The 26,304-nt window shown below is 43.1% G+C and overlaps 1 long non-coding RNA gene across 1 annotated transcript in view; it reads right to left on the minus strand.

Annotated features, from left to right (window-relative positions):
* Window positions 1-14,147, minus strand: part of LOC147028785 (uncharacterized) — a 213,919-nt gene extending 199,772 nt beyond the window's left edge. The window contains exon 1 of the long non-coding RNA XR_015057717.1: window positions 13,346-14,147. This is a non-coding gene — a long non-coding RNA (uncharacterized LOC147028785). The remainder of the gene's footprint in view (window positions 1-13,345) is intronic.
* Window positions 14,148-26,304: the final 12,157 nt, after the last annotated feature.

Here is a 26,304-nt window from a genome sequence, read left to right on the forward strand (position 1 = left end):
GAAAGAGGTCGTGTTCACAGACCAACCTTGCTTTCATGTATCAGGGAAGGACAATCGGCACAATGTGAGGATCTGGGGCTCTGAAACCCCCCACGAGGTCATTGAACACATGTGACAGTCCAAAGATCAATGTTTGGTGTTCTCCATGACTGCTTGGTTTTTCTTTGTGCAGGATACAATGACCTCAACAATTTACATGAACACATTGGAAGGATTCGCCTTCCCGCAGATTAAAGACCTGCATCCCGATATCGTTTTTCAACAGGAGGGCACTCCCCATCATTGCACTTTCGTCATTCGAGCCGTGCTGAATGAATGGCTGAGATGGATTTTTATATATTGCCTGCGTTTTTATTCCCGGGAACGATTGAGTAATATGTTTTGTGAAGATCGCATGTTGAGGTTTTATATAGTGAATTGTTGTCAACAACACACATTACTTATTATAGTGTTTACACGTGCATCTGCTAGTAAAAAGATTGCTTTACACTGGTTTATTATGACGTCTCTGTGTTCAGGCCTCGAGTGAATATGTTCTTATTCACTGCCTAGGTTTTTCCCAAGAGTGATCAAGTCATATGTTTTGTGAATACCGTATGTTGAGGTTTTAGTGATTTGTTGTATTTAAAAAATAGAATTAATAAAATAAAGTTAAAATCAGTGTGACCACTCCTTGGCTCTTTTCACAAGATCTTGGCTATTCGTTGTTCACCTTGGCGTCTTGGTTTTCTATAGGTTTTCTATTATCATCGCTTTTCTGAAACCTTGTGAATTATTGGCTTTTTTCATTGGCTCACCTTGGCATTTATGAAAATGAGGAGTGGTCACACTGGTTAAAATAAGGGAAAGCGGTCCAAGCACATTTTGCAACGCCCAAAATTGGTGATTCATACAAAACCATAAGGCCAACATTCCCCAAATTTGTAATGCAGGAAATATTGAAATACATATTTCATTGAATTTCCCCGGGCAACTCCGGATAATACAGCTAATCTATATCGATATACAGCATACAAAAACGAAAAGCACGGTGAGTCTGTGAAGCTGTGAAACTGTCCCTCAGTCTGTGAAGACTACATGCCTATTCATCACATCCTATTTGAACATTAATTCCCCAAGACCCCAAGGACCAAAAAGACCCTGAATACCCAAAAGTCACCAAAGTCCCCAAAAGTCCATGAGGACCCAAAAGACCCTGAAGACACCGAAGATCACACCATTTAGACCCCTTACATCCTTCAGAGAGATTAGACAGCTTCGACCCTTGACAATTTAGACCACTTGGACCTTTGTATATCACAAATAGCTTTCAAATAAAGATATCACCAATATTACTAATATATTTGAGAAAAGAAATGTTTGTATTGTGATTGGTGTAAATCATGTCAACACAGCAAATGTAGGACATCAATCTCTGCAACGACGTGTGGAGAGGCGAGCATTGCGAGTCGATCAACGCTAGTCGAGTACATAAAAACGAAAAGTACGTTCCGATAAGCTGTCCGTGAAACCGTCAGTCAGTCCGTGTGACGAGATGCCCATTAATCACGTACTGTTTGAACGTCAGTTGTACCCTGACTTCACACACGTACGTCTATTAATTATGTACTCTTGGAATGTACCTTTTGACACTTAACACTGCTGAGACCCCTTTGACAGTTGAAGACCCTTCAAGACCGTTCAGACCCAAAAGACCCTGAGAACCCAAAATAACCTAAGGAGCCAAAACACCCCAAGGACTCAAAATACCTAGGTGATGCAGATGACTGAGGCCCCAAAAGTCCCCAAAAGATCCCGAGGACTCAGAAGACCCTGAGGACCCAAAGGACCAAAAAGACCACTAAGACCGTTTAAACCCCTCAGACCTTAATACCATTTATACCCTTGACACCTTTTAGACATATTAGACAGCTTAGTGCACCGTCCGTCCATCTCCTTTTTCAATTTCTCTGGCCAAACCGCTGAGCCGATCCAGCTGAAATTTCGCAGCAACATTCCACTCCTGACTGGTAACAGGAATTGCAAACCTCGTTCTGGTCACATGACTTTAAGTAGGTCAAAATGGCCGACTTAGTCAATATTTGAGGAAATCGTGTAAATTCCTTCAAAAATCTTCTTCTCCAGACCCACCAGTCAGAATGCTACAATAGTTGGGTTATGACATTAGTCCAGGGTAGGGATGTTAAAAATGCTAGTCATGCCGATCACATGACTAGAAGTGTGTCAAAATGGCCGACTTAGTCAATTTTGGGGAAAATTGCATAAATTCCTTCAAAAATCTTCTTCTCCAGATCCACCAGTCAGAATGCAAAGAAATTTGGGTTACAACATTAGTAAAGGGTCCTAGTTGTTACATTCTGGAGGCCATGCTGATCACCTGACCGGAAGTGTGTCAAAATGGTGGTCGTGCAAATTCCTTACAAAATTTTATCTTCTCCAGACCCACTAGTCAGAATGTTACCAAATTTGGGTTAAAACATTAGGCCAGGGCCCAGATAAACTACAGGTCGAGTGGTCCTATTTTTATTATCACACAGATATTTTGAGGATTTGATCGGTCATCGGCAACCTTCCATTTTCGTGAAATGATTGATATACAGCTTCAATTTTGATGAAGTCAGATCATCGACTGCACTTTATTTGATGGGTGAACAGGCCTAATCTGGAAAGACAGAGTCTACTACAAGTGTCGCATCTGAGATTGTCATTTGTTGGCAATGTGAGGTGATCGATGCCGTGGTCCTGATTACGGCATTCACATCTACTATGGTGCTAGTGAAACCGCTGGTCATTATGCTGGTGCACGGCTACTCACAGCCGATGTTCCCATTCGCTTCTGTCATCAGCGACTGTTTCCCACTTGTCCTGATCAATGTTGAAGGCTTTCATATCCCTTTTACTCGGATCCTTAAACCGGAGCTTTCAGCGCCCAACTGGCCATTTGACTAGGGATACCTCACCCGAGAACAGATCCTTGGGGATGTGGCCATCTTCCATCCTGTTTACATGCCTGAGCCAGCAAAGTCTTCTTTGCTTGATAAGATCAGATTATAACACTTGTAGTAGACTCCCAAGGATCTTTCATCTGCAGCCTCATGGAGTATTGCTCTCCACTCTGGGCTGGTGCTCCTGCCTCTCACCTTTCTCGGCTTCACGCTGTGGAAACCAAGGCATTTAGGATCATTGGTATCTCCTGCGATGAGGCTGAGTCTTTGGGTATCTCACTCTCTCACCGCAGGCAGGTCAGTCGTCTTTCTGTCTTCTACCATCTCCTCTCTGGTCTCACCCCCCCTCCACTCCCCCTGCTCTCTCTGAGATATGTCCCCCCCCTCACCCCCATATTTCGGCAGGGTGCTCGAGGTCCGCCAGCAACCCCCTTCTGGTTAAACTACCAAAATCAAGTATCACTGCTCACCTTCACTCTTTCATTTCTCTTTTTCCCAACCTTTGGAACAAACTCCCACACTCTCTTCAATCCCACTCTTCCCTCCAGGTCTTCAAAACAGCTGTTCACCACCATAGCTTTTCTTCCCCATCCAAAACCATGATCTTTTCTACCCCCGTTAATCCACTCCAAACCCACCTCCTTAAAATTCCCTACTTTCCTTCCTGAAAGTCCCTGTAGTGTCCATCTTGTTGACCTTATGTTCACACCCCATCTCTCTCCCTTGCACAGATCTAATGTCTCTGTTCCCCACTGTTTTGTCCTTCCCTCTCCTGCCCCCCTTGTTACAGTATATGTTCTGTGTGTTAGCTCTTATACGAGCCTCAACTTTGTATGCAAAAAAAAAAGTGCTCGGATAATTGGCATGTTTGCCTCTGAGAGAACTGCTGTGTTGGTGACTTTGTCCTTCAATGAGATGCCAATGATGTGCCACAGACAGCGAAGGTGGAAGTTATTGAGCCATTTTTATTGGCAGCTGCAAGTCGTCCATGCTTCATTGCCATGCAGCAATATGCCAAGAGTGCAGGCCTTATAGATAATCATATTCGTACTCATTGTCAGTTTATTCTTTTTCCAACCCATTTTGCTCGTTGGGCAAAATTAGTGTATGTCTTTCCATTGCACTTGTTGAGTTCTTCATCAAAAGACAAGTTGCCTGTCACCATGAACCCAAGATAGCAGATTTGCTCATTGTTGCCAGTGGAGTGATATTATGTCTGATCATGGGCAGAGACATGACACCCTTGTCCCACAACTTCAGTTTTCTCACACTGATGGTGAGAGAGAACATGGTACAGGCATGGGAGAGATGGTCCATGGGCCACTGAAGCTAATCCTTTGCCTGGGCATCCAGTGGCGCTCCATCAGCGGCAAAGAGAAATGATCTGATCAGGGCCAATGGAATTATCGTCTTTGCTTTTCAGCTGAACAGGTTAAAAAGCTTTCTGTGTGACCATGTATGGAGGTACACTCCTTCCACATCTGCAGGTCAACAGCACAGAGAAAACTAAAGAGTTCATTGCACATCAAGATCAGTCTTGAAAAAAAGGTCATGGTGAGGGTCTGCAAGCAGCAAATTTGATTGGTCGAGATGACGTAAAATGCCAAAAATTTTGTGCAAGTACTGCTGAACGGAAGGGTTCTGAAAGTGCCAAAAATGCGATTTGTGTTGCGTAGTGTTTAAGTACTGTAATTCAATGGAAATAAAACAGGAAAAAAAAAAAACATTACAAAAAAAAATGTAAAAACATAGAGGGATGAAATCTCAAAAAAAACAACCAAACAAGGTAAGAATTACTCCACATTACGATGCCACAATACGACACCACAATCTTCTTATCGATTACAATCACGACATCTTTACATCCAGGTGAAACCTATTACATGGATTCTGTAACCTTTCAAACAAATAATTTGCTCCTGAAGTGCTTTAGTGTTAATTAGGTGAAGGGTTTGAATACTTATGCAACTGAGAATCATCTGATTTTCTCTGTTAATAAAACTTATTCACACTTTATCTGCATTTTTTGGCTTTATCACTTTGGAGTAGTTTGTGAACACTATATATTAAGTTTGATTTGAAAGCATCATGAAACAAGCTCAGGTGGCACAAAATGTGAAAACTTTGGAGGGGGCTGAATACTTTTGCAGGCCACTGGATGTGTCCTTTGTGACGACCTTCAAAACGGTATGTTTCATGTTTGGAATGATTTTCAATTACGTTTGACTGCCAGACAGGCAGACTGACAAAAAATTATCTCACTCCTCACTGTGCATGCACTATCAGAACAGGAATCTGCACTAAAATTCACAAGACCGGTGTTTGTGTGTTTGTTTGTTTGTTTGTCGTGCTTCTCCTCCTACAGTTCTGGACAGATTACATCCAGACTTGCTACATCGGATCAGCATGAGCCCATTTAATGTATCGGGGTGTTTTTTATCAATGATGTCAACGTGTTTTTATGTCAGTGAATTCAACCAGCCAATTATTTTTGACGTCAACATTGACAAAAGGTCAACATAGGCCAAAGGTCAACAACTAGGGTGGTATTTCTAAAATCCTCAAATTTCATCTGAGTAACTTGAAATTTGAAGAGGATTGATATTTCAGGTCATTGAATTCAACGAGCCAATTACAGTATTTTGGAGGTCCACATCAGCCAAAAGGTCAACATAGGCCATATTTCTAAAATTGTCAATTTTCATCCAATTCACTTGAAATTTGAAGAGGAGTTGCACACTTGGTCATTGAATTCAACCACCAATTATTTTTGAGCTCAAATTTGTTTTATGGATTTTGCAAGTATCGTGCTCTCACATGATGTCTTCTTGTTTGTTTGTTTGTTCACACAGAACCTGAGTGTTTTGATCTGCAACCGCTTGTCAGATTTATGCGAAATTTTCACCATTGGAGTGACTACTCATGTAGAACGTTTTAATGATCATTATGACATCATAGGTCAAGTAGTGTGGCAGCCATGTTGTAAAAAAGGAAAAACTTTTGACCTCTGCATCGCTGAAGCCGAACCAAGGAAAAAAAATCGAAACTTGGCACATGGCAAAGACTCCTCATGGGGAATGGTTTTTTGGGGTTTTTTTTTTTTTTGAAACAAGTCAGAGGTGCCTTCGTAATGACGTCATAATTGCATATGTAGAATGCTACATCCAATGAATATGAAAAAAATTTTGGTTCATCAAGGGATAAATTGGTCAACAAAAAAAAAATTGAGGACATCATGGGTCATGTGGTTTGGCAGCCTTATTGTATGTTTTTTTTTTTAATCTTTCAAAAAATCTTCTCTGAAATGGCTGAAGAGATCGAGGCGAAACTTTACCGGAATGACCACCAATGCATGAAAAACAAAACGTTCACACATATGATGTCATCGGTCACATGGTTTGGCAGCCATATTGGATTTACCCTAAAATATACTTTTTTAAAAAAATCTTCTTCTCCAGAACGGCTGGACAGATCGAGGGGAACCTTCACGCATATGTTCCCCAAGCCTTGGGGATACTGGAGTGTTCACAAAAAATTGATGCGTCACATGGTCGGGCAGCCATATTGGATGGAGCGAAAATCTTTAAAACATTCTTTCTCTTGAACTGCTTCATCGATCGATGTGAAACTTCACAATTATGATCTAGTAGTGATGGGGAATCTGTTTTAAATTTCAACCTGATCGGACGCATGGTGTGACAGCAAGAATTTATTTTTTGGGGCTCTAGGTTCTTTTTTATTTTTTTTTAATTTTAAATAAGACTCACTTGGCTATGCTTGGATGGGTTTGAGGGTAGAGGAGTAGCAGCCAAAATGTGAATCATATCCAGGTTCCTCCTGTTAACTCCATCTTTGCTTTTTGCTTGTTTTTGTTCCTTCTGATGAGCCCAATGCAGGACTGCCCCCATTTGGTCTTCCATTTGCTTTGAGTTGAATTCATTTTAATCCCATTCTGAATTTAATTGAATAATAAAAAACGTCATGGGTCAGGGTCAAGTGTCCGATCAAAGCGGAATGTCTTGGTACCCGATCATCACTGCCTGCAGTTATGAAGTGGCAGTTCTAGTTGTCTCTTATGATGTCCACGACCCAAGGTGAAGGAAGTTATGTTTTCACCCGTGTCTGTTTGTTTGTCTGTCTGTGTGCAGGATATCTCAAAAAGTTGTAGACTGATCTGGATGAAATTTGGTGGACAAGTTGGGCGTGTGACAAGTACGAACTGATTAGATTTTGGTAAAGATCCGGATCCGACTACTGTAATTTTTTAAGTGATTCTTCACCATTGAGAGATAGGGCACAAAAACGATATATAGCATGATGTTTCCAAAATGTATTTAGCCCGATATTTTCTTGTGGATCAGGCATTACATGGCGGAGGTATGCGCTCTACCGAGTGCCCTTCTATTTAATTACGTAACACAGTAAACAAATACCACACAAAATACACTAGACAAAACAAATTCTGGTGAGGGTCTGCAATGTCATATTGCAATATGCAATCAAGACAACCATCGCTTGTTGCGCAACAAACGCTCCGGATGTGTCCATTGTTTTCGTGGGCTTCTTTCATTAGGTGTTGATGTACCAGACTGATCACATCAGCACCGAGTGCATGTTCGGCCACAGAGGCACGGTTGCACTGGGACGTTAATTCAGAGCCTTCCAGGCAAATGGGGCATCACTGTATCGGCATGTTATTGCTGCAGCATTTCACCATCTGGCGCAGGTAGTTTCAGATCTCTCATGAGAGGAAATGAAACCGATTTGTGCTCCATGTTCTTGTACTCGAGCATCTCTAGTTTTTTGCCTCCACTGCTGCTGCATGCAATTATGTACAAGCTCATCGTCTGTAATCAAATAATTGAACACAATACCGTTGTTATGAACTCGATAATGGGCGTAGGCAGGTGTGTTAAGTGTTTACACGTCATCAGGCCATTTTCCTTTTCCCATAACATATTTGATGTATCTCGGTAAATTTGGATGTGCTAAACACAAACCCACAAGGACAGGCATACTCGATTGAAGTCACATATCATGTTTGTTGTGTGTGTGTGTGTGTGTGTGTGTGTGTGTGTGTGTGTGTGTGTGTGTGTGTGTGTGTGTGTGTGTGTGTAATGAAGTCACACTCCTGCTAAATCCACAGGGATTTTAATCCACTTGTCCACCGCGATATTGGAATGTTTCATCAATTCAAGAGGTTCATTATTCCAGGAGGATTATGTGTCGGTTTAAAGTTGTAAGAGTTTTTTTTCAAAACGACAGACGAAACAGGTTTGTTCATTAATACATTTTTCGACGAGATCTCTTTTAAAAACAAATTTAAACGGAGAGTAAACTCTTGTTTATGCAGGAAATACGAGGACAAGCTGGTAGGCAACATGGGTGGTTGCTACATAATTGCATACTAGTCATACAGTTTTTGACGGATCAGGCTGAAAATTTTTGACAAAGAGGTTGATTATAGTGTGCATAAAAGCGCAGAAGCCGATTTTTGATTTTCGAAAAAAAATATGTATATATAAAAATATTTTTCGGAATTTTTTCAAAAATTTCAAAGTCCCGTTGCTTGGCAACGACGGCGTCCATAGCAACAGTGCTCAAAAGCATACAACTAGATCCTGGTATGAACCTACCAGTTAAGTTTCATCAAAATCGGTTGACTCCTCTGGCCTCCAGAGCTGTCCATTACATACATAGACAGACAGACAGAAAACCTGAGAATAACGGTAGTCCAGCGACCACCCAATTAAGTCAGATGAAGAAAACCCAATTCTACCCATGTCTGTCCTGCACTCATTTTATGGACCCCATGCTTCAGCTTCAGGGTTCACAGGATGGCCGCAGGAGGTACACACGCTCGCCTCTGAGCTCCTTAACCTGCGTTTGAATCCCGACCCAGCTATAAGCTGTCATCCTGGTGTTGCACAGGCAGGGCGATTCATCAACGTCTGCTGGAATTCCTTTATGGACGTTGAAGATCCCACAGTGTGCTTTGCGAAGAGTAGGCGAGCTATCCCCGGCACCCTGAAATTCCTGCACTAATTCCTGCTGGGAAGGCAATGGCAAACCACCGAGTATAACCCTTTCATGAACCTGCTTTGGCAGCACGGACGCTCCGTAAGAGAGGATGGTGCAACAGAATGAGAATATAGTGTAGGTAGATAAGGTCACAGCGTTAACGCCTGAAATGTCAGATTCTCCTTCCTTCCCATTGCGGTTAATGCAACTTGATCAACGTTCTTTTCATTTCATCCATCATTCCTCACTACCCTTATACGAGAATCTAATAACATGCAATGCAACCATCGACTCTGAGGATGTCCATGTAAGAGCCAAGAATAACATAATAAAAACAACCATCCAGCCAGGGAGCATGTTTTGGGATTTTTTTCATATTCCATGTCAAGGCTAAAGGAAGATTGGGGTGACAGAGGCGAAAGAGGTAAAATGACGAATATTGGGGCCACAACAAACAAGGAAATGAATAAACGAGAGGAGAGAGAAGAGAGGATAGAGAGAGAGAGAGGATAGAGAGAGGGGATAGAGAGAAGAAGAGAGAAGAAGAGAGGGGAGAGAGAGAAGAAGAGAGAAGAAGGAGAAGGAGAGGGAGAGAGAGACAGAGAGCAAGGGAGAGCGGAGAGAGCGGAGAGAGAGGGTGGAGAGAGAATCCAAGGCTATTACTTACCTGTTACTGCATTTTATGTTGGGTTAACGGGGTAGAAAAGATCTGAGGTAGGGATGAAAGTTAACACGAGATGGTGGTGCACCACTTACTTGCAGCGCAGGAGCGAAGGGTGCGAATGAACAGATTCTGGAAGGCAGATCCATAAAAGGGAGGAAAAAGGAACAATTGAAGAGGGAAGGCGTGTGGAAAGCTTAACAATGAGAGTTAATGGAAGAACACATGTTTGCATCCTGGAGGAGCAGGGGAAGGTCAGAGGGCTGGAAGAGCTCAAGAGGTGAGAGAAGCTATAAGAGGCCACGACCCACCTACGATTGCAAGTATAAAATGGGGAATAAAAAGCAGGGAAGCATTGTCACGAATGAGAAAAATGGAAGGGCAAGTTAAAAACATGGGGAACAAACAAACGTGCAACGCAGCAAAAGCAGACACGCACTTTCATGTATTTGTTCATCAGGGACACGTGTATGCTATAATTTTGTTACCCTCGAGGTATTAATATAATTCTAATTTGAAAGCGATGAAATGTCCTGGCTTCTAGTGCTATATTCTTTGCAAGTAATTCCACCGTTTAATCTCTGTTGCAGCTCTTTTTGTCATCCTCTTCAAGCTGTGCTTCCTTCTCTCATCCACACCCCTCATCTCCCCCAAACCCCGCTTCATCTTTTGGCACCCATTCAAAAGGCGTACTTGCATTTACTTTGTCAATCCCCTTCGATATTCTCATGTAGATTGAATTTTCGAAAATGTGTATGAACACCCTATAATAAAGGGTCAGGTCAGGTATGGGAGCATGCGCTGGGACAGCGAATCGCCGAATCCACTTTCCGCTGGTACTTCAGGGGCTTCAGACTGGCCATCCCTGAGGCAGATAGATGCCTGGCCCGTGCCCATCTCATTGAGATGCCGATTAATAAAGGGGGGGAATGTACAAATCCCTTTGAATAAGAACATTTTTCGTTGAAATAATCTGCAATGTTTTTCTTCTTCTCAACAACCCTGTTTTTGGTTCGTGGGCACCAGCAGTGACCACTATTTTCGTTGTGTCTGTGTCTGTCTGTGTTTGTGACTCTCTCCAGAGCATCGCTCCGTGACGTTTAATGCAATCTTAATGAAACTTGGACACAAGCTAGATATCATGGTCTAGTTGTGTCATTTTGTATGAGGAACGTCCCACACTCACTTGAACCTTATATTTATTTATATTTTTTCTCGATTTTTTTTTCTTGCAATTTCATTTCCAAGAAGCTGTGCGTGATGTCCATAAGTACAACATATAAAAAATCGGATTTGATTTGGTCAATTTTGACGGAAGAGATAGGTTTTTACGGTAGGGCTTCCTCAATAATGTCCGCGAACCATTGTCGCCTCCCGGCTTGTGCTCATCTTTCCTCATAGTGAAGACTTGACAGCCTTTCAACCATTGTAGGTACCATGTGAAGGAACTTCACGAGGCCTCATCTCAGTTCTTGTGTTCATTTTTGCTTGTCCTATAATTGGAGGAAGGACATAATTGCCACTGAAGAGGTGCAGTGTATAGATCTACTATTATCTATTCCAGGAATAGATAGACTGACTAATAAGCTATGAGGAGCAGTTGAAAGAGATGGGACGTTCTTCTTTTCTTTTTATTTTACAGGATCTATGGATTGGCATTGGAGCTGCCTCATACACATCATGGACACACAGCCGAATACACGAGACACAACACAGGACTGTTAGACGAGTCAAGAAACAGCCACTGATCTTGGGGAAAGTGCCATCACTTCCTGGGGAAACTCGGGGTACCAAGTGCCATCCCAACACTGGCACCACCTTTCTCACCGCACTCAGTGAGGCATTTGGTCCTCCCCGTGGATGCCAATTCCCATGGGGATTGTAAATGCTCTGTCCCTTTAAACCCTGAACGTCAAGCAAGGAAGCAGTGTGTACCATGCTTAAAGTCTTTGTTATGACTCAAAGGAAGGAGGCAATTATCAGTGGGTTTGATTGAAATGTTTATCATAATGAAGGAGATTTATAAAGTAGATGCTTGGGGGGGGGGATATTATGGTAGTGGGCATGATGGGGGTGGAAGGGGGAAATAACTTCAAAATGATAAAAACAAGCGGTTAGGATAGAAGTGTGGGAGTGGTAATCACACAGAGAGTCGTTAATATTTGGAATGGTCTTCCAGAGAGGATAATTTTGGTGGAACAGGAGATGGGTTTAAAATTTAATGTGATAAGCAATGGGGTACAGGAGAAGAGGAGTGTCGGCAGAAATGGTAGTTTCTATAGTTGTCGTTGTTAGCTAAAGAAAGCTATTTGCGCTTAATGTGTGAACACATGTTTGCGCAGGTTTGTGTTTAGTGTAGGAACAGCTGCCCACACAGTAACCACACTCAGTGATAGCAAGCAGTGTACCCTGGTGTGAAGGAATATCTAAGTATACCAACCCACTTATTTCCCGTTGCTTCAGAAGAATTTGTAATTCGTTCAGGGTGATGACAGTTATTTGCCTGCTCTTTGTTTGGAAGACATGTGGGATTTTTAACGTTCACCAACTAATGCTAGCAGATGGAACACCCAATTGAACATCCATGTGAGGGTGATGCAGCACGCTGCCTGCAAAACACTATTCTTATAGTTTATAATCAAGTCGGGTCAGGAATCAAACCTAGACTAGACAGCTCATAGATAAGTGGACTACTTCTGCACCATCCTGTCAGGCAGGAATGGTAAATACATTCAGTAAAGTTGTGGGTCTTGTTAAGTGTGAACCTGTATGAACCAACCTCGTTGGTGTAATGGACTAATGGTTGGAGTGTCTGTTCCGAGTTTGAGGGGTCAGTAGTTCGAACCCTGGCCGAGTCATTCCAAAGACTTTAAAATGGTGTGTGCTGCTTCCTTGCTTGATGCTCAGCATTTTAAAGGATAGAGCACAACCAAACAACCATAGGTTGGTAATAATAGCACAGACTTTGATTGGCTCAATGGCCTCTTTCTGTGCTAAAGTTCCTTGAAAGGGAACTCGTTATATTACCAGCAAAGGTACCTGGTGTTGCTGGGCAACGCCGGGTCCCTCCTCCCACCTCCACTTTCTTCATCTCTCTCACCCAAGCCCTTTTATTTCCCTCCCTCCTCCAAATGCACCACCTCCTCACCCCCCCCCCCTCCTGCTGAACTCCCACCCATTCCCCATGACAGGTGGTGGCTCATGTGTTTAGAAATTGAGACAATGATTGTTTAAAACTTTAGGAAGATACATCGGAAGGTGCATCATGGTAAACAAGTGAAATCCTTCAATAGAGCGCGTGTGGTGAAGCAGATGAGTACACTAATGTTAAAATATTCAATTTATGCTTTTTCAGTTGAAAAAACAATTAAAAAGCGAACTTAATCTTTGAAATGTAAAAATCTTGTTATTATTGTGATAAGCACCTTTATATATACAACAGAAAGAATGAAATCGTTCGATACGGCGTGGCAGGGCCAGGGGGGGCGCAAAAGAATGATGTAAAACCAGGACGGTCGTTCACAGTGACGTCACATTACCACAGAAATTAAATTTTCACAAATATCCATGAAGACTCCGCGGATGAAGAAAATGTCGAAATCCGTCACTAAAGCTTTTTAACGTTGATCAAAAAAAGAAAATCGTACAAATTAAAACAAGGAGAAAAAATATTATTCTTAATGACGCAGTGAAGTGATTCGGGTTATGAAACAGATACCTGTGTGTTGCAAATGGATCCGAGGAGAAGAATTCCTTCCGTTCCTCCACGTTTCAACCAATCAAAACGACGCATCGCCTTTCCTCCTTGGTCATGACCATCCGTCAGAGGTTATCGCCGCCTCTCCACTACGTTGACCAATCAAAGCTCGCTCTGATCCAGAGCTTGGCAGAATGCAGCACGAGGTACATCGTCGAACGTGATTGGTCCAACGGTGTCACGTGCCGCCGAGGATTGGCGATGCGGCATGAGGTACATGACGAACATGATTGGTCCAGTCCTGTTTGCTGGAATCCTCGCGCATAACACCGCCCACACAACACACGTGGTGTCCTTTGACCAATCAGGAGCAGTGCAGTTACAGTATCGTTTCCTTCAGCTCGATTGGTCTTGTCCTGCTCGTGATGTTTTTGGGGTTTTTTTTCGTTGTTGAATCTGAGGAGATTTTTTTTCGATCTTGTTGAATCTGTGAGATTAAATTTTTCGTTCTTGTTGTAAGTAAATTTCAACTACTAATGCATAACGAAACACTTGTTTATGGCTAATATTAAAGAGAATGATGGCATAAGAAGAACTTAGCTTTCAGTGTTCGGCGCGAAATGCCATGGTGGGCGGAAATGACGTCTTTCGTTTGTTCGTACATGAGAGGGGTGCGTTTCTTGGTTTTTTTTTCCGTCAAGCAATAAATTCAACGGTTTTCACATATATAACACATTAGTTTCACAAATTTCCATTGAAATACTCGGGTATTTCCGTCAATTGTCGCCATTTCCGTCTAGGTTTCACACTGCCATCTACCGGATGGCCGTCATTGGCTTTCTTGAGGCACGTGGAGGGGGGGGGGGACACCGGAGACTTGGTAGACACTGGGGACTTGGTAGATACCGGGGACATTTCAAACTCGGTGCAATTTTATACAGCACATGCGCTGTAAAAATGTGATCCGATAAAGTTTTGTCGTGATTAACCTTGGGAGCTCAGATGAGTGGACAACCATTACCGAGAAGCTTGTGGAGCACTCGCCAGGTGGCTTAAGCACTCAAGTAAGCACTTTAATGAAATGGATGATAAGGAACTGCTGGCTTTGCAAGCGATTAGCAATGTCCACATCGAAGATCAGGAATTTGATGATGAGCGCTTTATTGGTTTGCGGGCACCAGCAGTGAGCACTATTTTCGTTGTGTCTATCTGTCTGTTTGTGACTCTCGAAAACAGATTTCGACAGTTTGTGACTTTGTGTCTGTTTGTGACTCTCTCCAGAGCATAGCTCCGTGACGTTTGATGTGATATTGATGAAACTTGGACACAAGCTAGATATCATGGTCTAGTTGTGTCTTTTTGTATGAGGGGCGTCCCACTCCCCTTGTGGGCCGAGCCACGCCCACTTAAACCTTTTATTTATTTACAGCGCGGCGACATCGTGCTGTTATATAATTGGCTATTCTGTCCTGTCTTCTGTCACACATATTGTTGGGTGTGATGTGGGCGGAGATTGCCGGGTGAATTGTGGGCGGGGTTAATGTGGAAGAGCGACGTTTTTTTGTGCTGAATCGTTTTCTCTGTGACGCCAGAAGTTGATTTTCTGAGCAGGAAGTGATAATCTTCCTGTTCCGTTAGTTGTTGACGTGCAGCGTTGTAACTCTCATTCTTCATTACCTTCGCAAACTTTGTTGTGAAGGTTATGTTTTGATCGTTGTGTATTTATTTATTTATTTGTAAATATGTGTGTTTGTTTGTTACTTGCATAACTTCAAAAGTATTGAACTGAATCGCAGAAAATTTGGTGGGATGATTGGTTATCCGAGGACCATTTGATTAGATTTTGGGAACGATCGGGTCAAAGGTCAAGGTCATGAAAAGGTCAAAATCGTCTTTTTACCATAGCGCGGTCAATTTGTATCCAATTTGCATGCAACTAATGCCAAAATGTTCAGAATTCAATGCCCCATCCTGTGATATGTGACATGACACAATGACGTAATAACCCTTATTAGCGGTTGGGAGTCAAAGGTCAGGGGGGGGTCACGACATTGCAAAATGTGCGGTTTTAGTCATAACACGGTCAATTCTTATCCGATTTGCATGAAACCAACACCAAAATGTTGACTGTTCTCTTCCCCACACTCTAATACCAATTACAAAATTAAGAGTACAAAGGTCAAGTTCGAGGTCATGAAAAGGTCAAAATCGTCATTTTGCCATAGTGCGGTCGATTTTTATCCAATTTGCATGCAACCAATGCCAAAATGTTGTGAATTCAATGCCAAATCTTGTGATATACGATATGACACAATGACGTCATTACCTTTGTTAGCGGTTTGGGTCAAAGGTCAGGGGGGTCAACGACCTTTATTATCATAATGCGGTCAATTCTTATACAATTTGCATGCAAGTAGATTCAAAATGTTTAGAATTCAATTCCCTGTCCTGTGATGTGTAATATTTGATTTCTTATAATGTGACCAGTTGTCATCAGATTGACTTGACACCGACACCCAAAGAGGTCAGGGAGTTCATACAGAAATTGTAAAATGTACGTGAATCAGTGTCAAACAGCAGGAAATTTAACGTTTTTAAGCCATCATAACACATATGAGATGGCAGATGTGGTATGGGATTAAATATCCTCACAATCAACGGTTTCTGGGGGGGGGGGGCAAAATGTAGCATTGGCGAAGGTATGCGCTCCACTGAGTGCCCGTTCTAGTTGTTTTTTTTGCACGTAGGTTTTTTTTTATAGCACAGCGACATCGAGCTGTTATATAATTGGCTATTCTGCCCTGTGTCTTCTATCACGACACACTTATGGCCGCGTACGTCCCTTTGATCTGAGGGCTATAAATAGAAATGTCCAATGTCACAACTCTTCCCATCATGCATGCTAATTCACTGTGTCCACATTTAAATTTTATAACTGCAAAATTGTTTCATCATTCTTAACCTCGACTTTTACTGCCCCCAGCCGCGTGATATTGAAGTATTCGCTTCTTGTTTTTTTTTTCTCGATTTTTTTCTCGCAATTTCATTTCTAGAAGCTGTACGTAATGTCTATAAGTACAACATATAAAAAATTCCGATTTGATTTGGTCAATTTTGACGGAAGAGATTTTTGAAGAAGAGTTTTTACAGTAGGGCTTCCTCAATAATGTCCGCGAACCATTGTCGCCTCCCGGCTTGTGCTCATCTTTCTTCATAGTGAAGACTTGACAGCCTTTCAACCATTGTAGGTACCATGTGAAGGAACTTCACGAGGCCTCATCTCAGTTCTTGTGTTCATTTTTGCTTGTCCTATAATTGGAGGAAGGACATAATTGCCACTGAAGAGGTTCAGTGTATAGATCTACTATTATCTATTCCAGGAATAGATAGACTGACTAATAAGCTATGAGGAGCAGTTGAAAGAGATGGGACGTTCTTCTTTTCTTTTTATTTTACAGGATCTATGGATTGGCATTGGAGCTGCCTCATACACATCTCACACACATCATGGACACACAGCCGAATACACGAGACACAACACACGGTTGGGCTTCCTCAAAAACTTCCACTAACTCAATTGTACCTATCGTGGCATTGTTCAATAATGTCCGTGAACCATCGTAGCCTCCCGGATAGTTGTAATTATTTTCATTTCACTTAATGAAGTTCCACTTCAGGCACATTCCTTAATGTTTTCTCCACTCAATATAATTGTCCAAAAAGTAGAAAAAGTTAAGTTTAATGAATGCTTTGGCGATTTTAATATGGAGAAGGATCATTTGAAGAGCAAGCTTGCTTGCTTAACGTAAATACATAAATACGCTTCGTTATAATGAATCAATACCTTCCCTACAGGCAATTTTGGCCCAAGCATGCAACACGTTCTTCTGACGCACACCTTTATTTGGGCGGTGTATAGGCAACAGACATCTTTGTATGGGGAAAAAATAATAACACATGAAGTTACATGCATGAAGCAAAAACATACCTTCTGCTTATAATTCAAAACACCTCACTGCTCTGGAAAACGTGGGGACAGGAACACTGCCCTGTAAATGGTGAAGACTTGTAATACCCACCTGGAGGCAGCACTACACGATACACATTTACATCAAGAATTTGTGTACCCTCTCCCTTCTCCCAAGACCACCAGCAAAGATAAACACACACCTATATACTAAATCGGGTCATGGTGATCCTCTGTAGCAAGTCTGGATGTAATCGGCCCCGAACTGTAGGAGGAGTAATGTGACAAACAAACACACAAACACTGATCCGTGAATTATATGAAGGATTTTCACATTTCACTTCAGATTTCGACAGTTGTTTAGTCCACCAAGACCGATCCTCAAATCTGAATACCGATTTTGATTATATAATTCAAGTAGTCCGAGAGGTTGGCGTGGAAAATCGCCGGTGTTTTGAGTCAGCTGAAATGAAATGGTGGATACAGACCCTTGCAACGTGAGTGTGAGCTGACCAAGGGTAAGCATGCTTTTGTTTTTCCGTTATGAGCCCTTTTATTACTGTATCTTCAAAATGGGTGTTTCACTTTACCCAAATACCCAGCTTACATTCATGTACTCCCTCGGAATTCCCTTGGTATGCATGCAAAGTTTCGGGCCACTGTCGGTTTCATGGTTTTGAAGTTATGGAGGAGACACACTGACATACTGACGTCAGCAAAGCAATGGGTTGTATTTGCTAGTAATATAATATAATGTAATGTAAGGAAAACCTCAACCCCCCCCCCCTTCCACCTCCCTACCTCCCCCAATCTTGTAAAGGGCAGCATGTGATGTTTGTGATATACCTCTTCATATTTTACCAAGTCCTGACAGGGTGTGCACACTTGCCTTTGAGATGTTTAGCCTGGGTTTGAATCCTAACCCAGCTATAAATTTTCATCTTGGTATTTTACATGCAGCGTGGTCCATCAATGTGCGTGCCATGTCTCAGATGGGCGTTAAACCTGGCGTCAGGTCTGCCCGTATGAGTTGTTGGACGTCAAAGATCTCACAGTGTCCTTCATGAAGAGTATGTGATCTATCGCCCACATCCTGAACAAATTACAAATTTCTGCTTTAACCAGCAGAGGGCATCTCCTCAGTGGCACAGCCTCACTCTCAGCCAACGATGTCACTACCCGGCTGCAGCCTTGTGCTGCAAACAAACATTGAAGAAGTCCACCGCCAAGTTCATCAACGTGTGCCGTACAGGTTAGAGAGCTGCTTGGTGTCTTTGGGTTGCTCGGACAATCATCAGCACATGCGTGATGGATTGAATGAGCTTTTCCTGTACTTCGTTTGGTAACTGTTTATGGGCATTGAACCCCTCTGACACAACGACATTCTTCTGCTTTATAAGGTAACCGAAACTTAATGCTGTTCTACATGTGGCTTAACCACAATTCAACACAACAGTACCACTGCTTCTTTTGACTCAGCATCATGCCTCTCTATCTGGATCCTGTATTCTCAAATTCATTTTCCATTACTTATTGCTGCCAATTCCCTTCACCGACTGCCTGAGTGTTTTGTCTATCATGTTTAGCTCACCTGGACTTTAGCCAGGTGAGCTTATGCAATCGAGCAGTATCCGTAGGTCAGTCAGTCAATGAGTCTGTGAACACTTCATTCATTATTGCTTGAACTAAACACACGAGTTTTGATGAAACTTGGCCATAAGCTTCATATCTGATTCCTAACGAAGGTGCATTGGCCGCATCAAAATCTGCGCTAATTAAGGGGGTTGATCCCCCAAAATAGGTTCTAATTTGCTCTCTCCTCCGAAACGACACACACGATTTCCCATATTACTTTCAGCATTGAGAGATAGGCCAAAAAAACGATATAGAACATGATGTTTCACAAATTTATTGGACCCGATTATGTTCTACTGAATCAGACGTTGCATAGCGTGGAGGTACGTGCTCCACCGAGTGCCCTTCCAATTGTTATATGTTTTACCCTTAATTTATTTTCTTTCCTTTCTTATTTTATTTTTCCTTTTCTATGTATCTACGGAGAGGTGAACTCTTGAAAATTGTTTTTGTATGGATTTTACTTGGATGCACCTGGATGGGTTTAAGGCTGGAGGAGTAGCGGTCAAACCCTGAATCCGATCCAGGGTCCTCCCGGTGGCTCCAATGCTCCATTTGGTCTTGTATTTGATTCGGCTGCATGTTTGCATTTACCGCAAAATGTTAACGTAATGTGTGAATGGCCCAAAGGAGAATATATGGCCAAGAAGGAGAAGTGGCATGGGACTAAAACTCCCTACCTTTCTTGCCGACTTAATATTCAAATTCAGGGATTTCACAATGCAGTCTAAGGACGTATTCAGAATGAACCATAAACGTGCACAGTTTTAAATATAAACAGCTTGCTTACTTAAATTGAATTATTGCATTCAGCATTTTCTGTTGATGATATTAACTGGAAGGTGTTGGAAATATCTTCAGCAGATGTTGTGGCTCTGCGGGCAGCCCTGTCTGCGATCAACAGAAGCCGTTATGAACTACACGAGTTATGAGGCAGGTAATGTAAAGGCTTGTGATGTAATGGCACACAAAGCCCTGGTACTTCCAACATCGAACAAGAATGGTTAGAGGACCCCATTAGAATGCCGTGCATGTTTGGCAGGTGTAACAAAACACACTGGCTGTGATTTCCCTCATTATGCAAAATCAATTTTTAACCGCACTCCTGTGGTTTTAAGGTGAACTGTTGCTTTCTAAAAGGCCAGTGTTCAAAACATAAGTGTTCCATAAAACTAATGGATACCTTGATTTCTGTTTCCTCCAGTTCTGATAAACCATGGTTTTTTGGACAGAAAATCAAGGCTCATCAAATAATGAGGGGAGAGAGAGGGAAGGGGATAACACACTGACTGTGGATTCAGTGAGGGGATGATGCATGAACAGGTGAAGCAGAGAACGGAGGGAAAGAAATATAGTAACCTGAAATTGGATGGGGAGAGGTAGGGAAGAGTTAATGAAAGTAGACAAGGTAACGGGATGACCTGATTGTGGTGGTGTACTGCCAAATTGAAGCTCCGGAGGGAAGAGTGGGATTGAACAAACAGAGGAAGAAGGTTCTGTAAACAGGAGAGGAGATGAACAATGGAGTGAAGGTGAATAGTGAACCTGGAATCTGGGAGCAATCATTTTGGATTATTAAATAAATACGAATTTCCTCCCCTGAACACTACCTCCCCCCAAAATCCCCAACCCACCTCCAACATTCCCTTCTTACCCACTCTTACCCTTTTCTTTTTTTTTCTCATAATTTCATTTTCATGCAAATTCAGCCTCAGACTTGAAACCTTGATGCAGATAAACGAGTGAAGGACTCAGTCACAAAAGTAAAACTCGAAGGGCACTTGGAATAAAGCACATATCCCAACCATGTAATGCCTGATACACGAGAACATATCGGGCCTAACACATTTTTGAAATATTATGCTATACCTCGTTTTTAGCCCTAACTCTCAATGGTGAAGAATCACTTTAAAATTAAATAATTCTCGTATCCAGATCCGGATTCGGATCTTCACTAAAATCTAATCAGTTCGTCCTTGTCATACACCCAACCTGTCCACAAAATTTCATCCAGATCCGTCCACAACTTTTTGAGATCTGTACACAAACAAAAAACAAACAAACAAACAGACAAACAGACCGAAAGGGGTGAAAACAAACCTCCTTCACTTTCGGTGGCGGAGGTAAAGATAAGGGCAACTTGTTGAATTTTCGAAGTCATTTTGTGAATAATTTGAATACCTGTTATTAATGGAGGTTTGTTTTCATTTGTAGAGCTTAAGTTATGAAGTCATTTAATCACATAATTCCAGGTCTTGTTTATCTCTGCAGAGCTGCTCTCCTTTTGTGCTGTTTCCAGAAATATAGAATTTTCGGAACTGGGAAAAATGAAATACCGACAATTTCAGGCACAAGGAAAAGGGCAGATGCAAATGCACATTCCCTGAGTAGCATTTCAGCCGAATGCAGAAGTCTCTCTGTGGAGAATGAAGATCAGGCTTGAAACGGGCTCGGCAGTCAAGGACAGGGACACATGATAATGGTATTAATAAGGAATATGTGCTCCTTTTCTAGGAACTCTGACACAGGATGAGGCCATTAGGCACATCACAACCCACACTATTATTTGCCAACTTAAGGTCAATTGCCTCAGCTCTTATGCTTTTAAATAACAAGCATCAAGCAAAGAAGTAGCACATACCATTTTTAGTTCTTTACTATGACTTAACCAGGATTCGAACCACTGCTGACCTCCCAGACAGAATCAAAGCAGGCGCTCCAACCATTACACCACCGAGGCTGGGTTTTTTGAACGATCGTAGATCACATCCTCGAAGAGAGCTCTCGTGAATTGCGAGGATAATGAAACAAGCAGTCATAGACTGGTACTTACGCAATCGTCAACTTGACCTCTGACCTTGTCTAATAAAAGCTGTCTCAAGAGAAGGTACACTTCTAGTCTTGAGGGATTTCAATGCATCGACTGGAACTGATAGGGACGGTTATGAGGTGTGTGTTGGTCCCCATGGGTCAGGAACTATGAACCAGAATGGCACTAAGTTCCTTGACTTTGCAAGAAGTCATGGACTTAGGGTGGCTGGTTCATGGTTTCAGCACCCACAAGCTCATCGCTGGACTTGATATTCCAACGCTGGCGGTGTGGCAAAGGAGATTGACCATGTCCTCATCGACGGTCGTTGGAGGATGATCCAGAACTGCAGGGTCTACCGGAGTGCTCAGTTCCTCAATACTGACCACAGGCTTGTTGTAGCAACTCTAAAGCTGCACCTTAAATCCTGGAGAATGGTACCATCCCAGCTGAGGCTGGATGTTGCCAAGCTCAGGGATGAGAGAGTAGCTGAGGAGTTTGCGAACAGGCTGAGTGGACACTTGGGGGGTCTGGGTGCTTTGGGGGGTCCTGAAGAGTTGTGGAGCGCCTTCAAGACCACCGTCCTTGATGTTGCCGGTGGATGCCTTGGAGCTCACCGCAGGGCAAAGAAGAATTTCTCTCAAGGGACACTGGATACCATTGACCAGAGTCGCAGGGCCAGGCTGAATGGCAGAGCTGAGCTGTTCAGGGAGCTGAGGCGTAAAACTGTACGTGCACTGAGGGTGGACAAGGAGGCCTATGTGCGAGGAATCTGTGAGGGGGTAGAGCATCACCTGTGGACAGGTGATTCTCGTCCCGCTTACAGGGGAATTCGCGCATTACGTTCATCCAAGCCCATCCCTCGGAGCACTGCAGTTCGAGCAGAGAGTGGTAGGCTCTTGACAGAGGAGTCTGAAGTGAAGGCCCGCTGGGCCGGTTACTTTGAGCGGTTGTACCAGGCTGATCCCCCAACTGTCGAGTTGGACGTCAAGGGTGTTACAATCCCTGTTGCTGACCCTCGAATCAACTGTGGTCCACCTACGCTTGTGGAAACACGGGCTGCGGTGAACCAGTTGAAACGGGGCAAAGCTCCAGGGATCTGTGGCATCCATGCCGAACTTCTCAAGGCTGGTGGAAATGCTGCACTCGTGTCGTTGCATGCAGTTTTGTGCTCTGCCTGGAACACAGGCATCATCCCAACTGACTGGAAGAGGGGCCTTGTTGTCCCTCTCTGGAAAGGGAAGGGTGATCACCAAGACTGCAACAACTACCGAGGGGTGACGCTGCTCTCAGTGCCGGGCAAGGTCTTTGCTCGGATAATTCTCGATGGGGTTCACCACCATCTACTTGAGCTCCAGCGTGCAGAGCAGTCAGGCTTTACACCAGAGGTCAACGATTGACCGTATCCTTGCACTTCGTGTCCTCACCGAACGCAAATGAGAGTTTCGGCAGGGGCTGCTTGCAGCCTATGTTGATCTCTGTAAAGCGTTCGATTCAATGAATCGGGATGTCCTCTGGAGGATTCTTGGTCTTCGTGGGGTGCCACCAAAACTGATCGATCTGATGTCTGAACTCTACTCTGGTACTGAGAGTGCTGTGAAGTGTGGTGGTACCATCTCTGACTTATTTCCAGTTGTTACTGGAGTTCGTCAGGGATGTATACTTGCCCCCACACTTTTCAGCACTTGTATGGACTGGATTCTAGGGAGGATGTCGGAGAGATCAAGTTGCAGTCAAAGATGATGATCAAAGATGATGCAGTCATCTTTGCGGAGACTTTAGACATCCTCTTGGGGGGCCTCGAGGTGCTGAATGAGGAGTCGGAGCCGTTGGTTTACGGGTTTCTTGGGTCAAAACTAAGATCCAGGCTTTCGGTGACATCTTGGATGCTGCTGTCCTGTCTGTGTCTGTTTGTGGTGAGGATGTTGAGGTCGTGGAGAGATTCACTTACCTTGGCAGTGATATTCATGTCTCTGCTGGCTGCGAGTCAGAGGTCAATAGACGTCTGGGTCGGGCCTGGGGAGTCATGGATTCACTGGATCATGGGGTGTGGCGCTGCCGGTACCTGTGCGGGAGGACGAAAGTCCGAGTCTTCAGGTCCTTGGTACTTCCAGTCTTGCTCTATGGGTGCGAGACTTGGACTCTGACCAAGGATCTGAGACGGAGACTTAATTCCTTTGGTACCAGGTCTCTTCGGAGAATCCTTGGCTATCGCTGGTCGGATTTTGTGTCCAACGAGCGGTTGTTGAGAGAGACTCGGATGAGATTTGTTACCTGCATAGTCCGTGAGCGTCAGTTGCGGCTGTATGGACATGTGGCTCGTTTTCCTGACTCTGATCCTGCTCACCAGATTCTCTCAGCGAGGGAGTCTCATGAGTGGAGGAGGCCAGTGGGTCGACCACGTGCCTCATGGTTTCAACAGGTTGACCATCATCTCAAGATGGGGATGGGCCTGGCATCTGCCTGGGGGATGGCCAGACGGAGGCCCCTGGAGTATCGGCGGAAAGTGGACGCAGCGACGTGCTGTTCTGGCACATGCTCCCAATACCTGACCTGAACTGAGAGAAGGTAGCGACGCAAACCAGAAGTTTCTACGATGATTCTGTACCAAACCATCAAAAATCGAATATTTGACCTCACTGTGACCTTGACCTTTGACCGATTTTGACCAAAATCTAATCAGCGCGAGCCATCACCCTCCTGAATCACGTGGTGTAATTTGACATTGGTAACTTCTTCCTTTCTCGAGTTATCGTGCCTACAAACAAACAAACACACACACACAAACAAACACACAAACAAACAAACACACAAACAGATGACGGAAGTCATCAATACACTTACGAAATCTTTAGATTTCGTAAGTAAAAAGCATGTAATGACCACGTCAAAGAATCCATATTTATTATGTAGTGAACTGATTTGGGTGGTGATTAAGGCAGATGGTTAAATATGGGTGTTGTGTTCACATGAATCACAATGCATATCGGTGGCGGAAGTTATGTTTTCACCCCTGTCTAATGGGTCGCCGAAATAGGTGACCCTTATTGTCAGTAATTCTGTCTGTTTGTTTGGATATTTGTTCGTTTGTCATCAGCATAATTGGTAGTAAACGTGGACGGATTTTGACCAAACTCGGGTGGGAGGTACATCTTATGACCTAGTGCTTTGGAAATTGTGATGGTTGCTAGGGATGCTTTGGTTCCCTAGCAACAACCGAAAAACCTTCAAAATCGGTACCGTTCACGCAAAATCAATTCCGAAAGCCATTATCCCACGTAGGGTTATGAAATTTGGCACGAATGATCGACAGATGATGCTCTATCAAATATATTCCGGTTTTTGTGATATATGCAATACTTTACCCGCAGCGCCCCCTACAATTAGGGTATGGTCGAAAATTGAAGGCCCCCTAGCGACCAGGTGAGTGCATCGATAAGAATGAAACTTTGCAGGTTCATGGTATTCAATGAGTACTACAACTTTGCCTCAGGACATACTGACCGATTTCGCTTAGGTCAGGGGTCAAAGGTCAATTAGTGCAAAAATCGATAATATGCGAGAGCTGGAGGTGCCTTCGCGCCAAATGCTACTCCTCCTAGGGTTATGGTCGTATGGTCATGAAAATTCACAATAATCGTCTGGAATACATTGTGCACAAACGATCGAGCCACATTTTCGATTTAGTTCTTTGTTCACCCACAGCACCCCCTCTAACTTTGGGGATTTCTGATTTCAAACTGCATTTTCGGTACTTTTCATTCAAATGGATACCGAGTAATTATCAGGAGATGGAACTGGATGAGATTTGATATGCATAATCTTAAGGTGATTCCCTATCCGCTATATGACATCCATTTTGCTCTATATCTGATAGTTTCCATGCTCGGCGACCCATCGCCGCCTCCCGGCTTGTTTGTCTATTTGCCTGTCTGTGAGCATGATATCTCAAAACAGTTACGGACGGATTCGGACAAAATCATGTGGACAGGTTTGCGATGTGATGAGGACGAATTTTTCTATTTTGTTGAGGATGCAGATCCGGATACTAGAATTTCAAAAGTGAGACTTCACCATTGAGAGATGGGGCCAAAAACAACCCATAGCACAATATCTCAAAAAGTTGTTATCTCAATATCTCAAACAATATCGAATTATGACAAAACCAGGTGGATGAGTTTGGTAGGTGGATAAGAACAAGCCGATTTGATTTTGGTTAAAGTCCGGATGACAATCGGGCCGATCAGTGGAATACAAAATGTGAACTGTTCAGCCTGGTGGAGGTATGCGCTCTACTGACTACTGAGTGCCGTTGTAGTTTATGCTTTCTGATGGTGAACAAAAGTGACAGTCACGAAAAAAAAAACTTGTTGTTTATATGTCTCACTCGGTTACATTTTTATTATTATTATGACTATTATTCAGAAATGTAGGTTAATTAGTTACGGCTTCTTATCAGTTATCAGAAGTGGTTTTTCATAATACTGCTTCTCATTGAATCGTGAAGAATACACCGCCATGAAGGCCTCGCCTTGCACTAGATTTAACGCCATCTTGTTCCACTTTCAC

Source organism: Eptatretus burgeri, chromosome 4, assembly GCF_056783735.1.
Source record: "Eptatretus burgeri isolate ZD-2024b chromosome 4, Ebu_testis_v1, whole genome shotgun sequence".
Classification (NCBI taxonomy): Eukaryota; Metazoa; Chordata; class Myxini; order Myxiniformes; family Myxinidae; genus Eptatretus; species Eptatretus burgeri.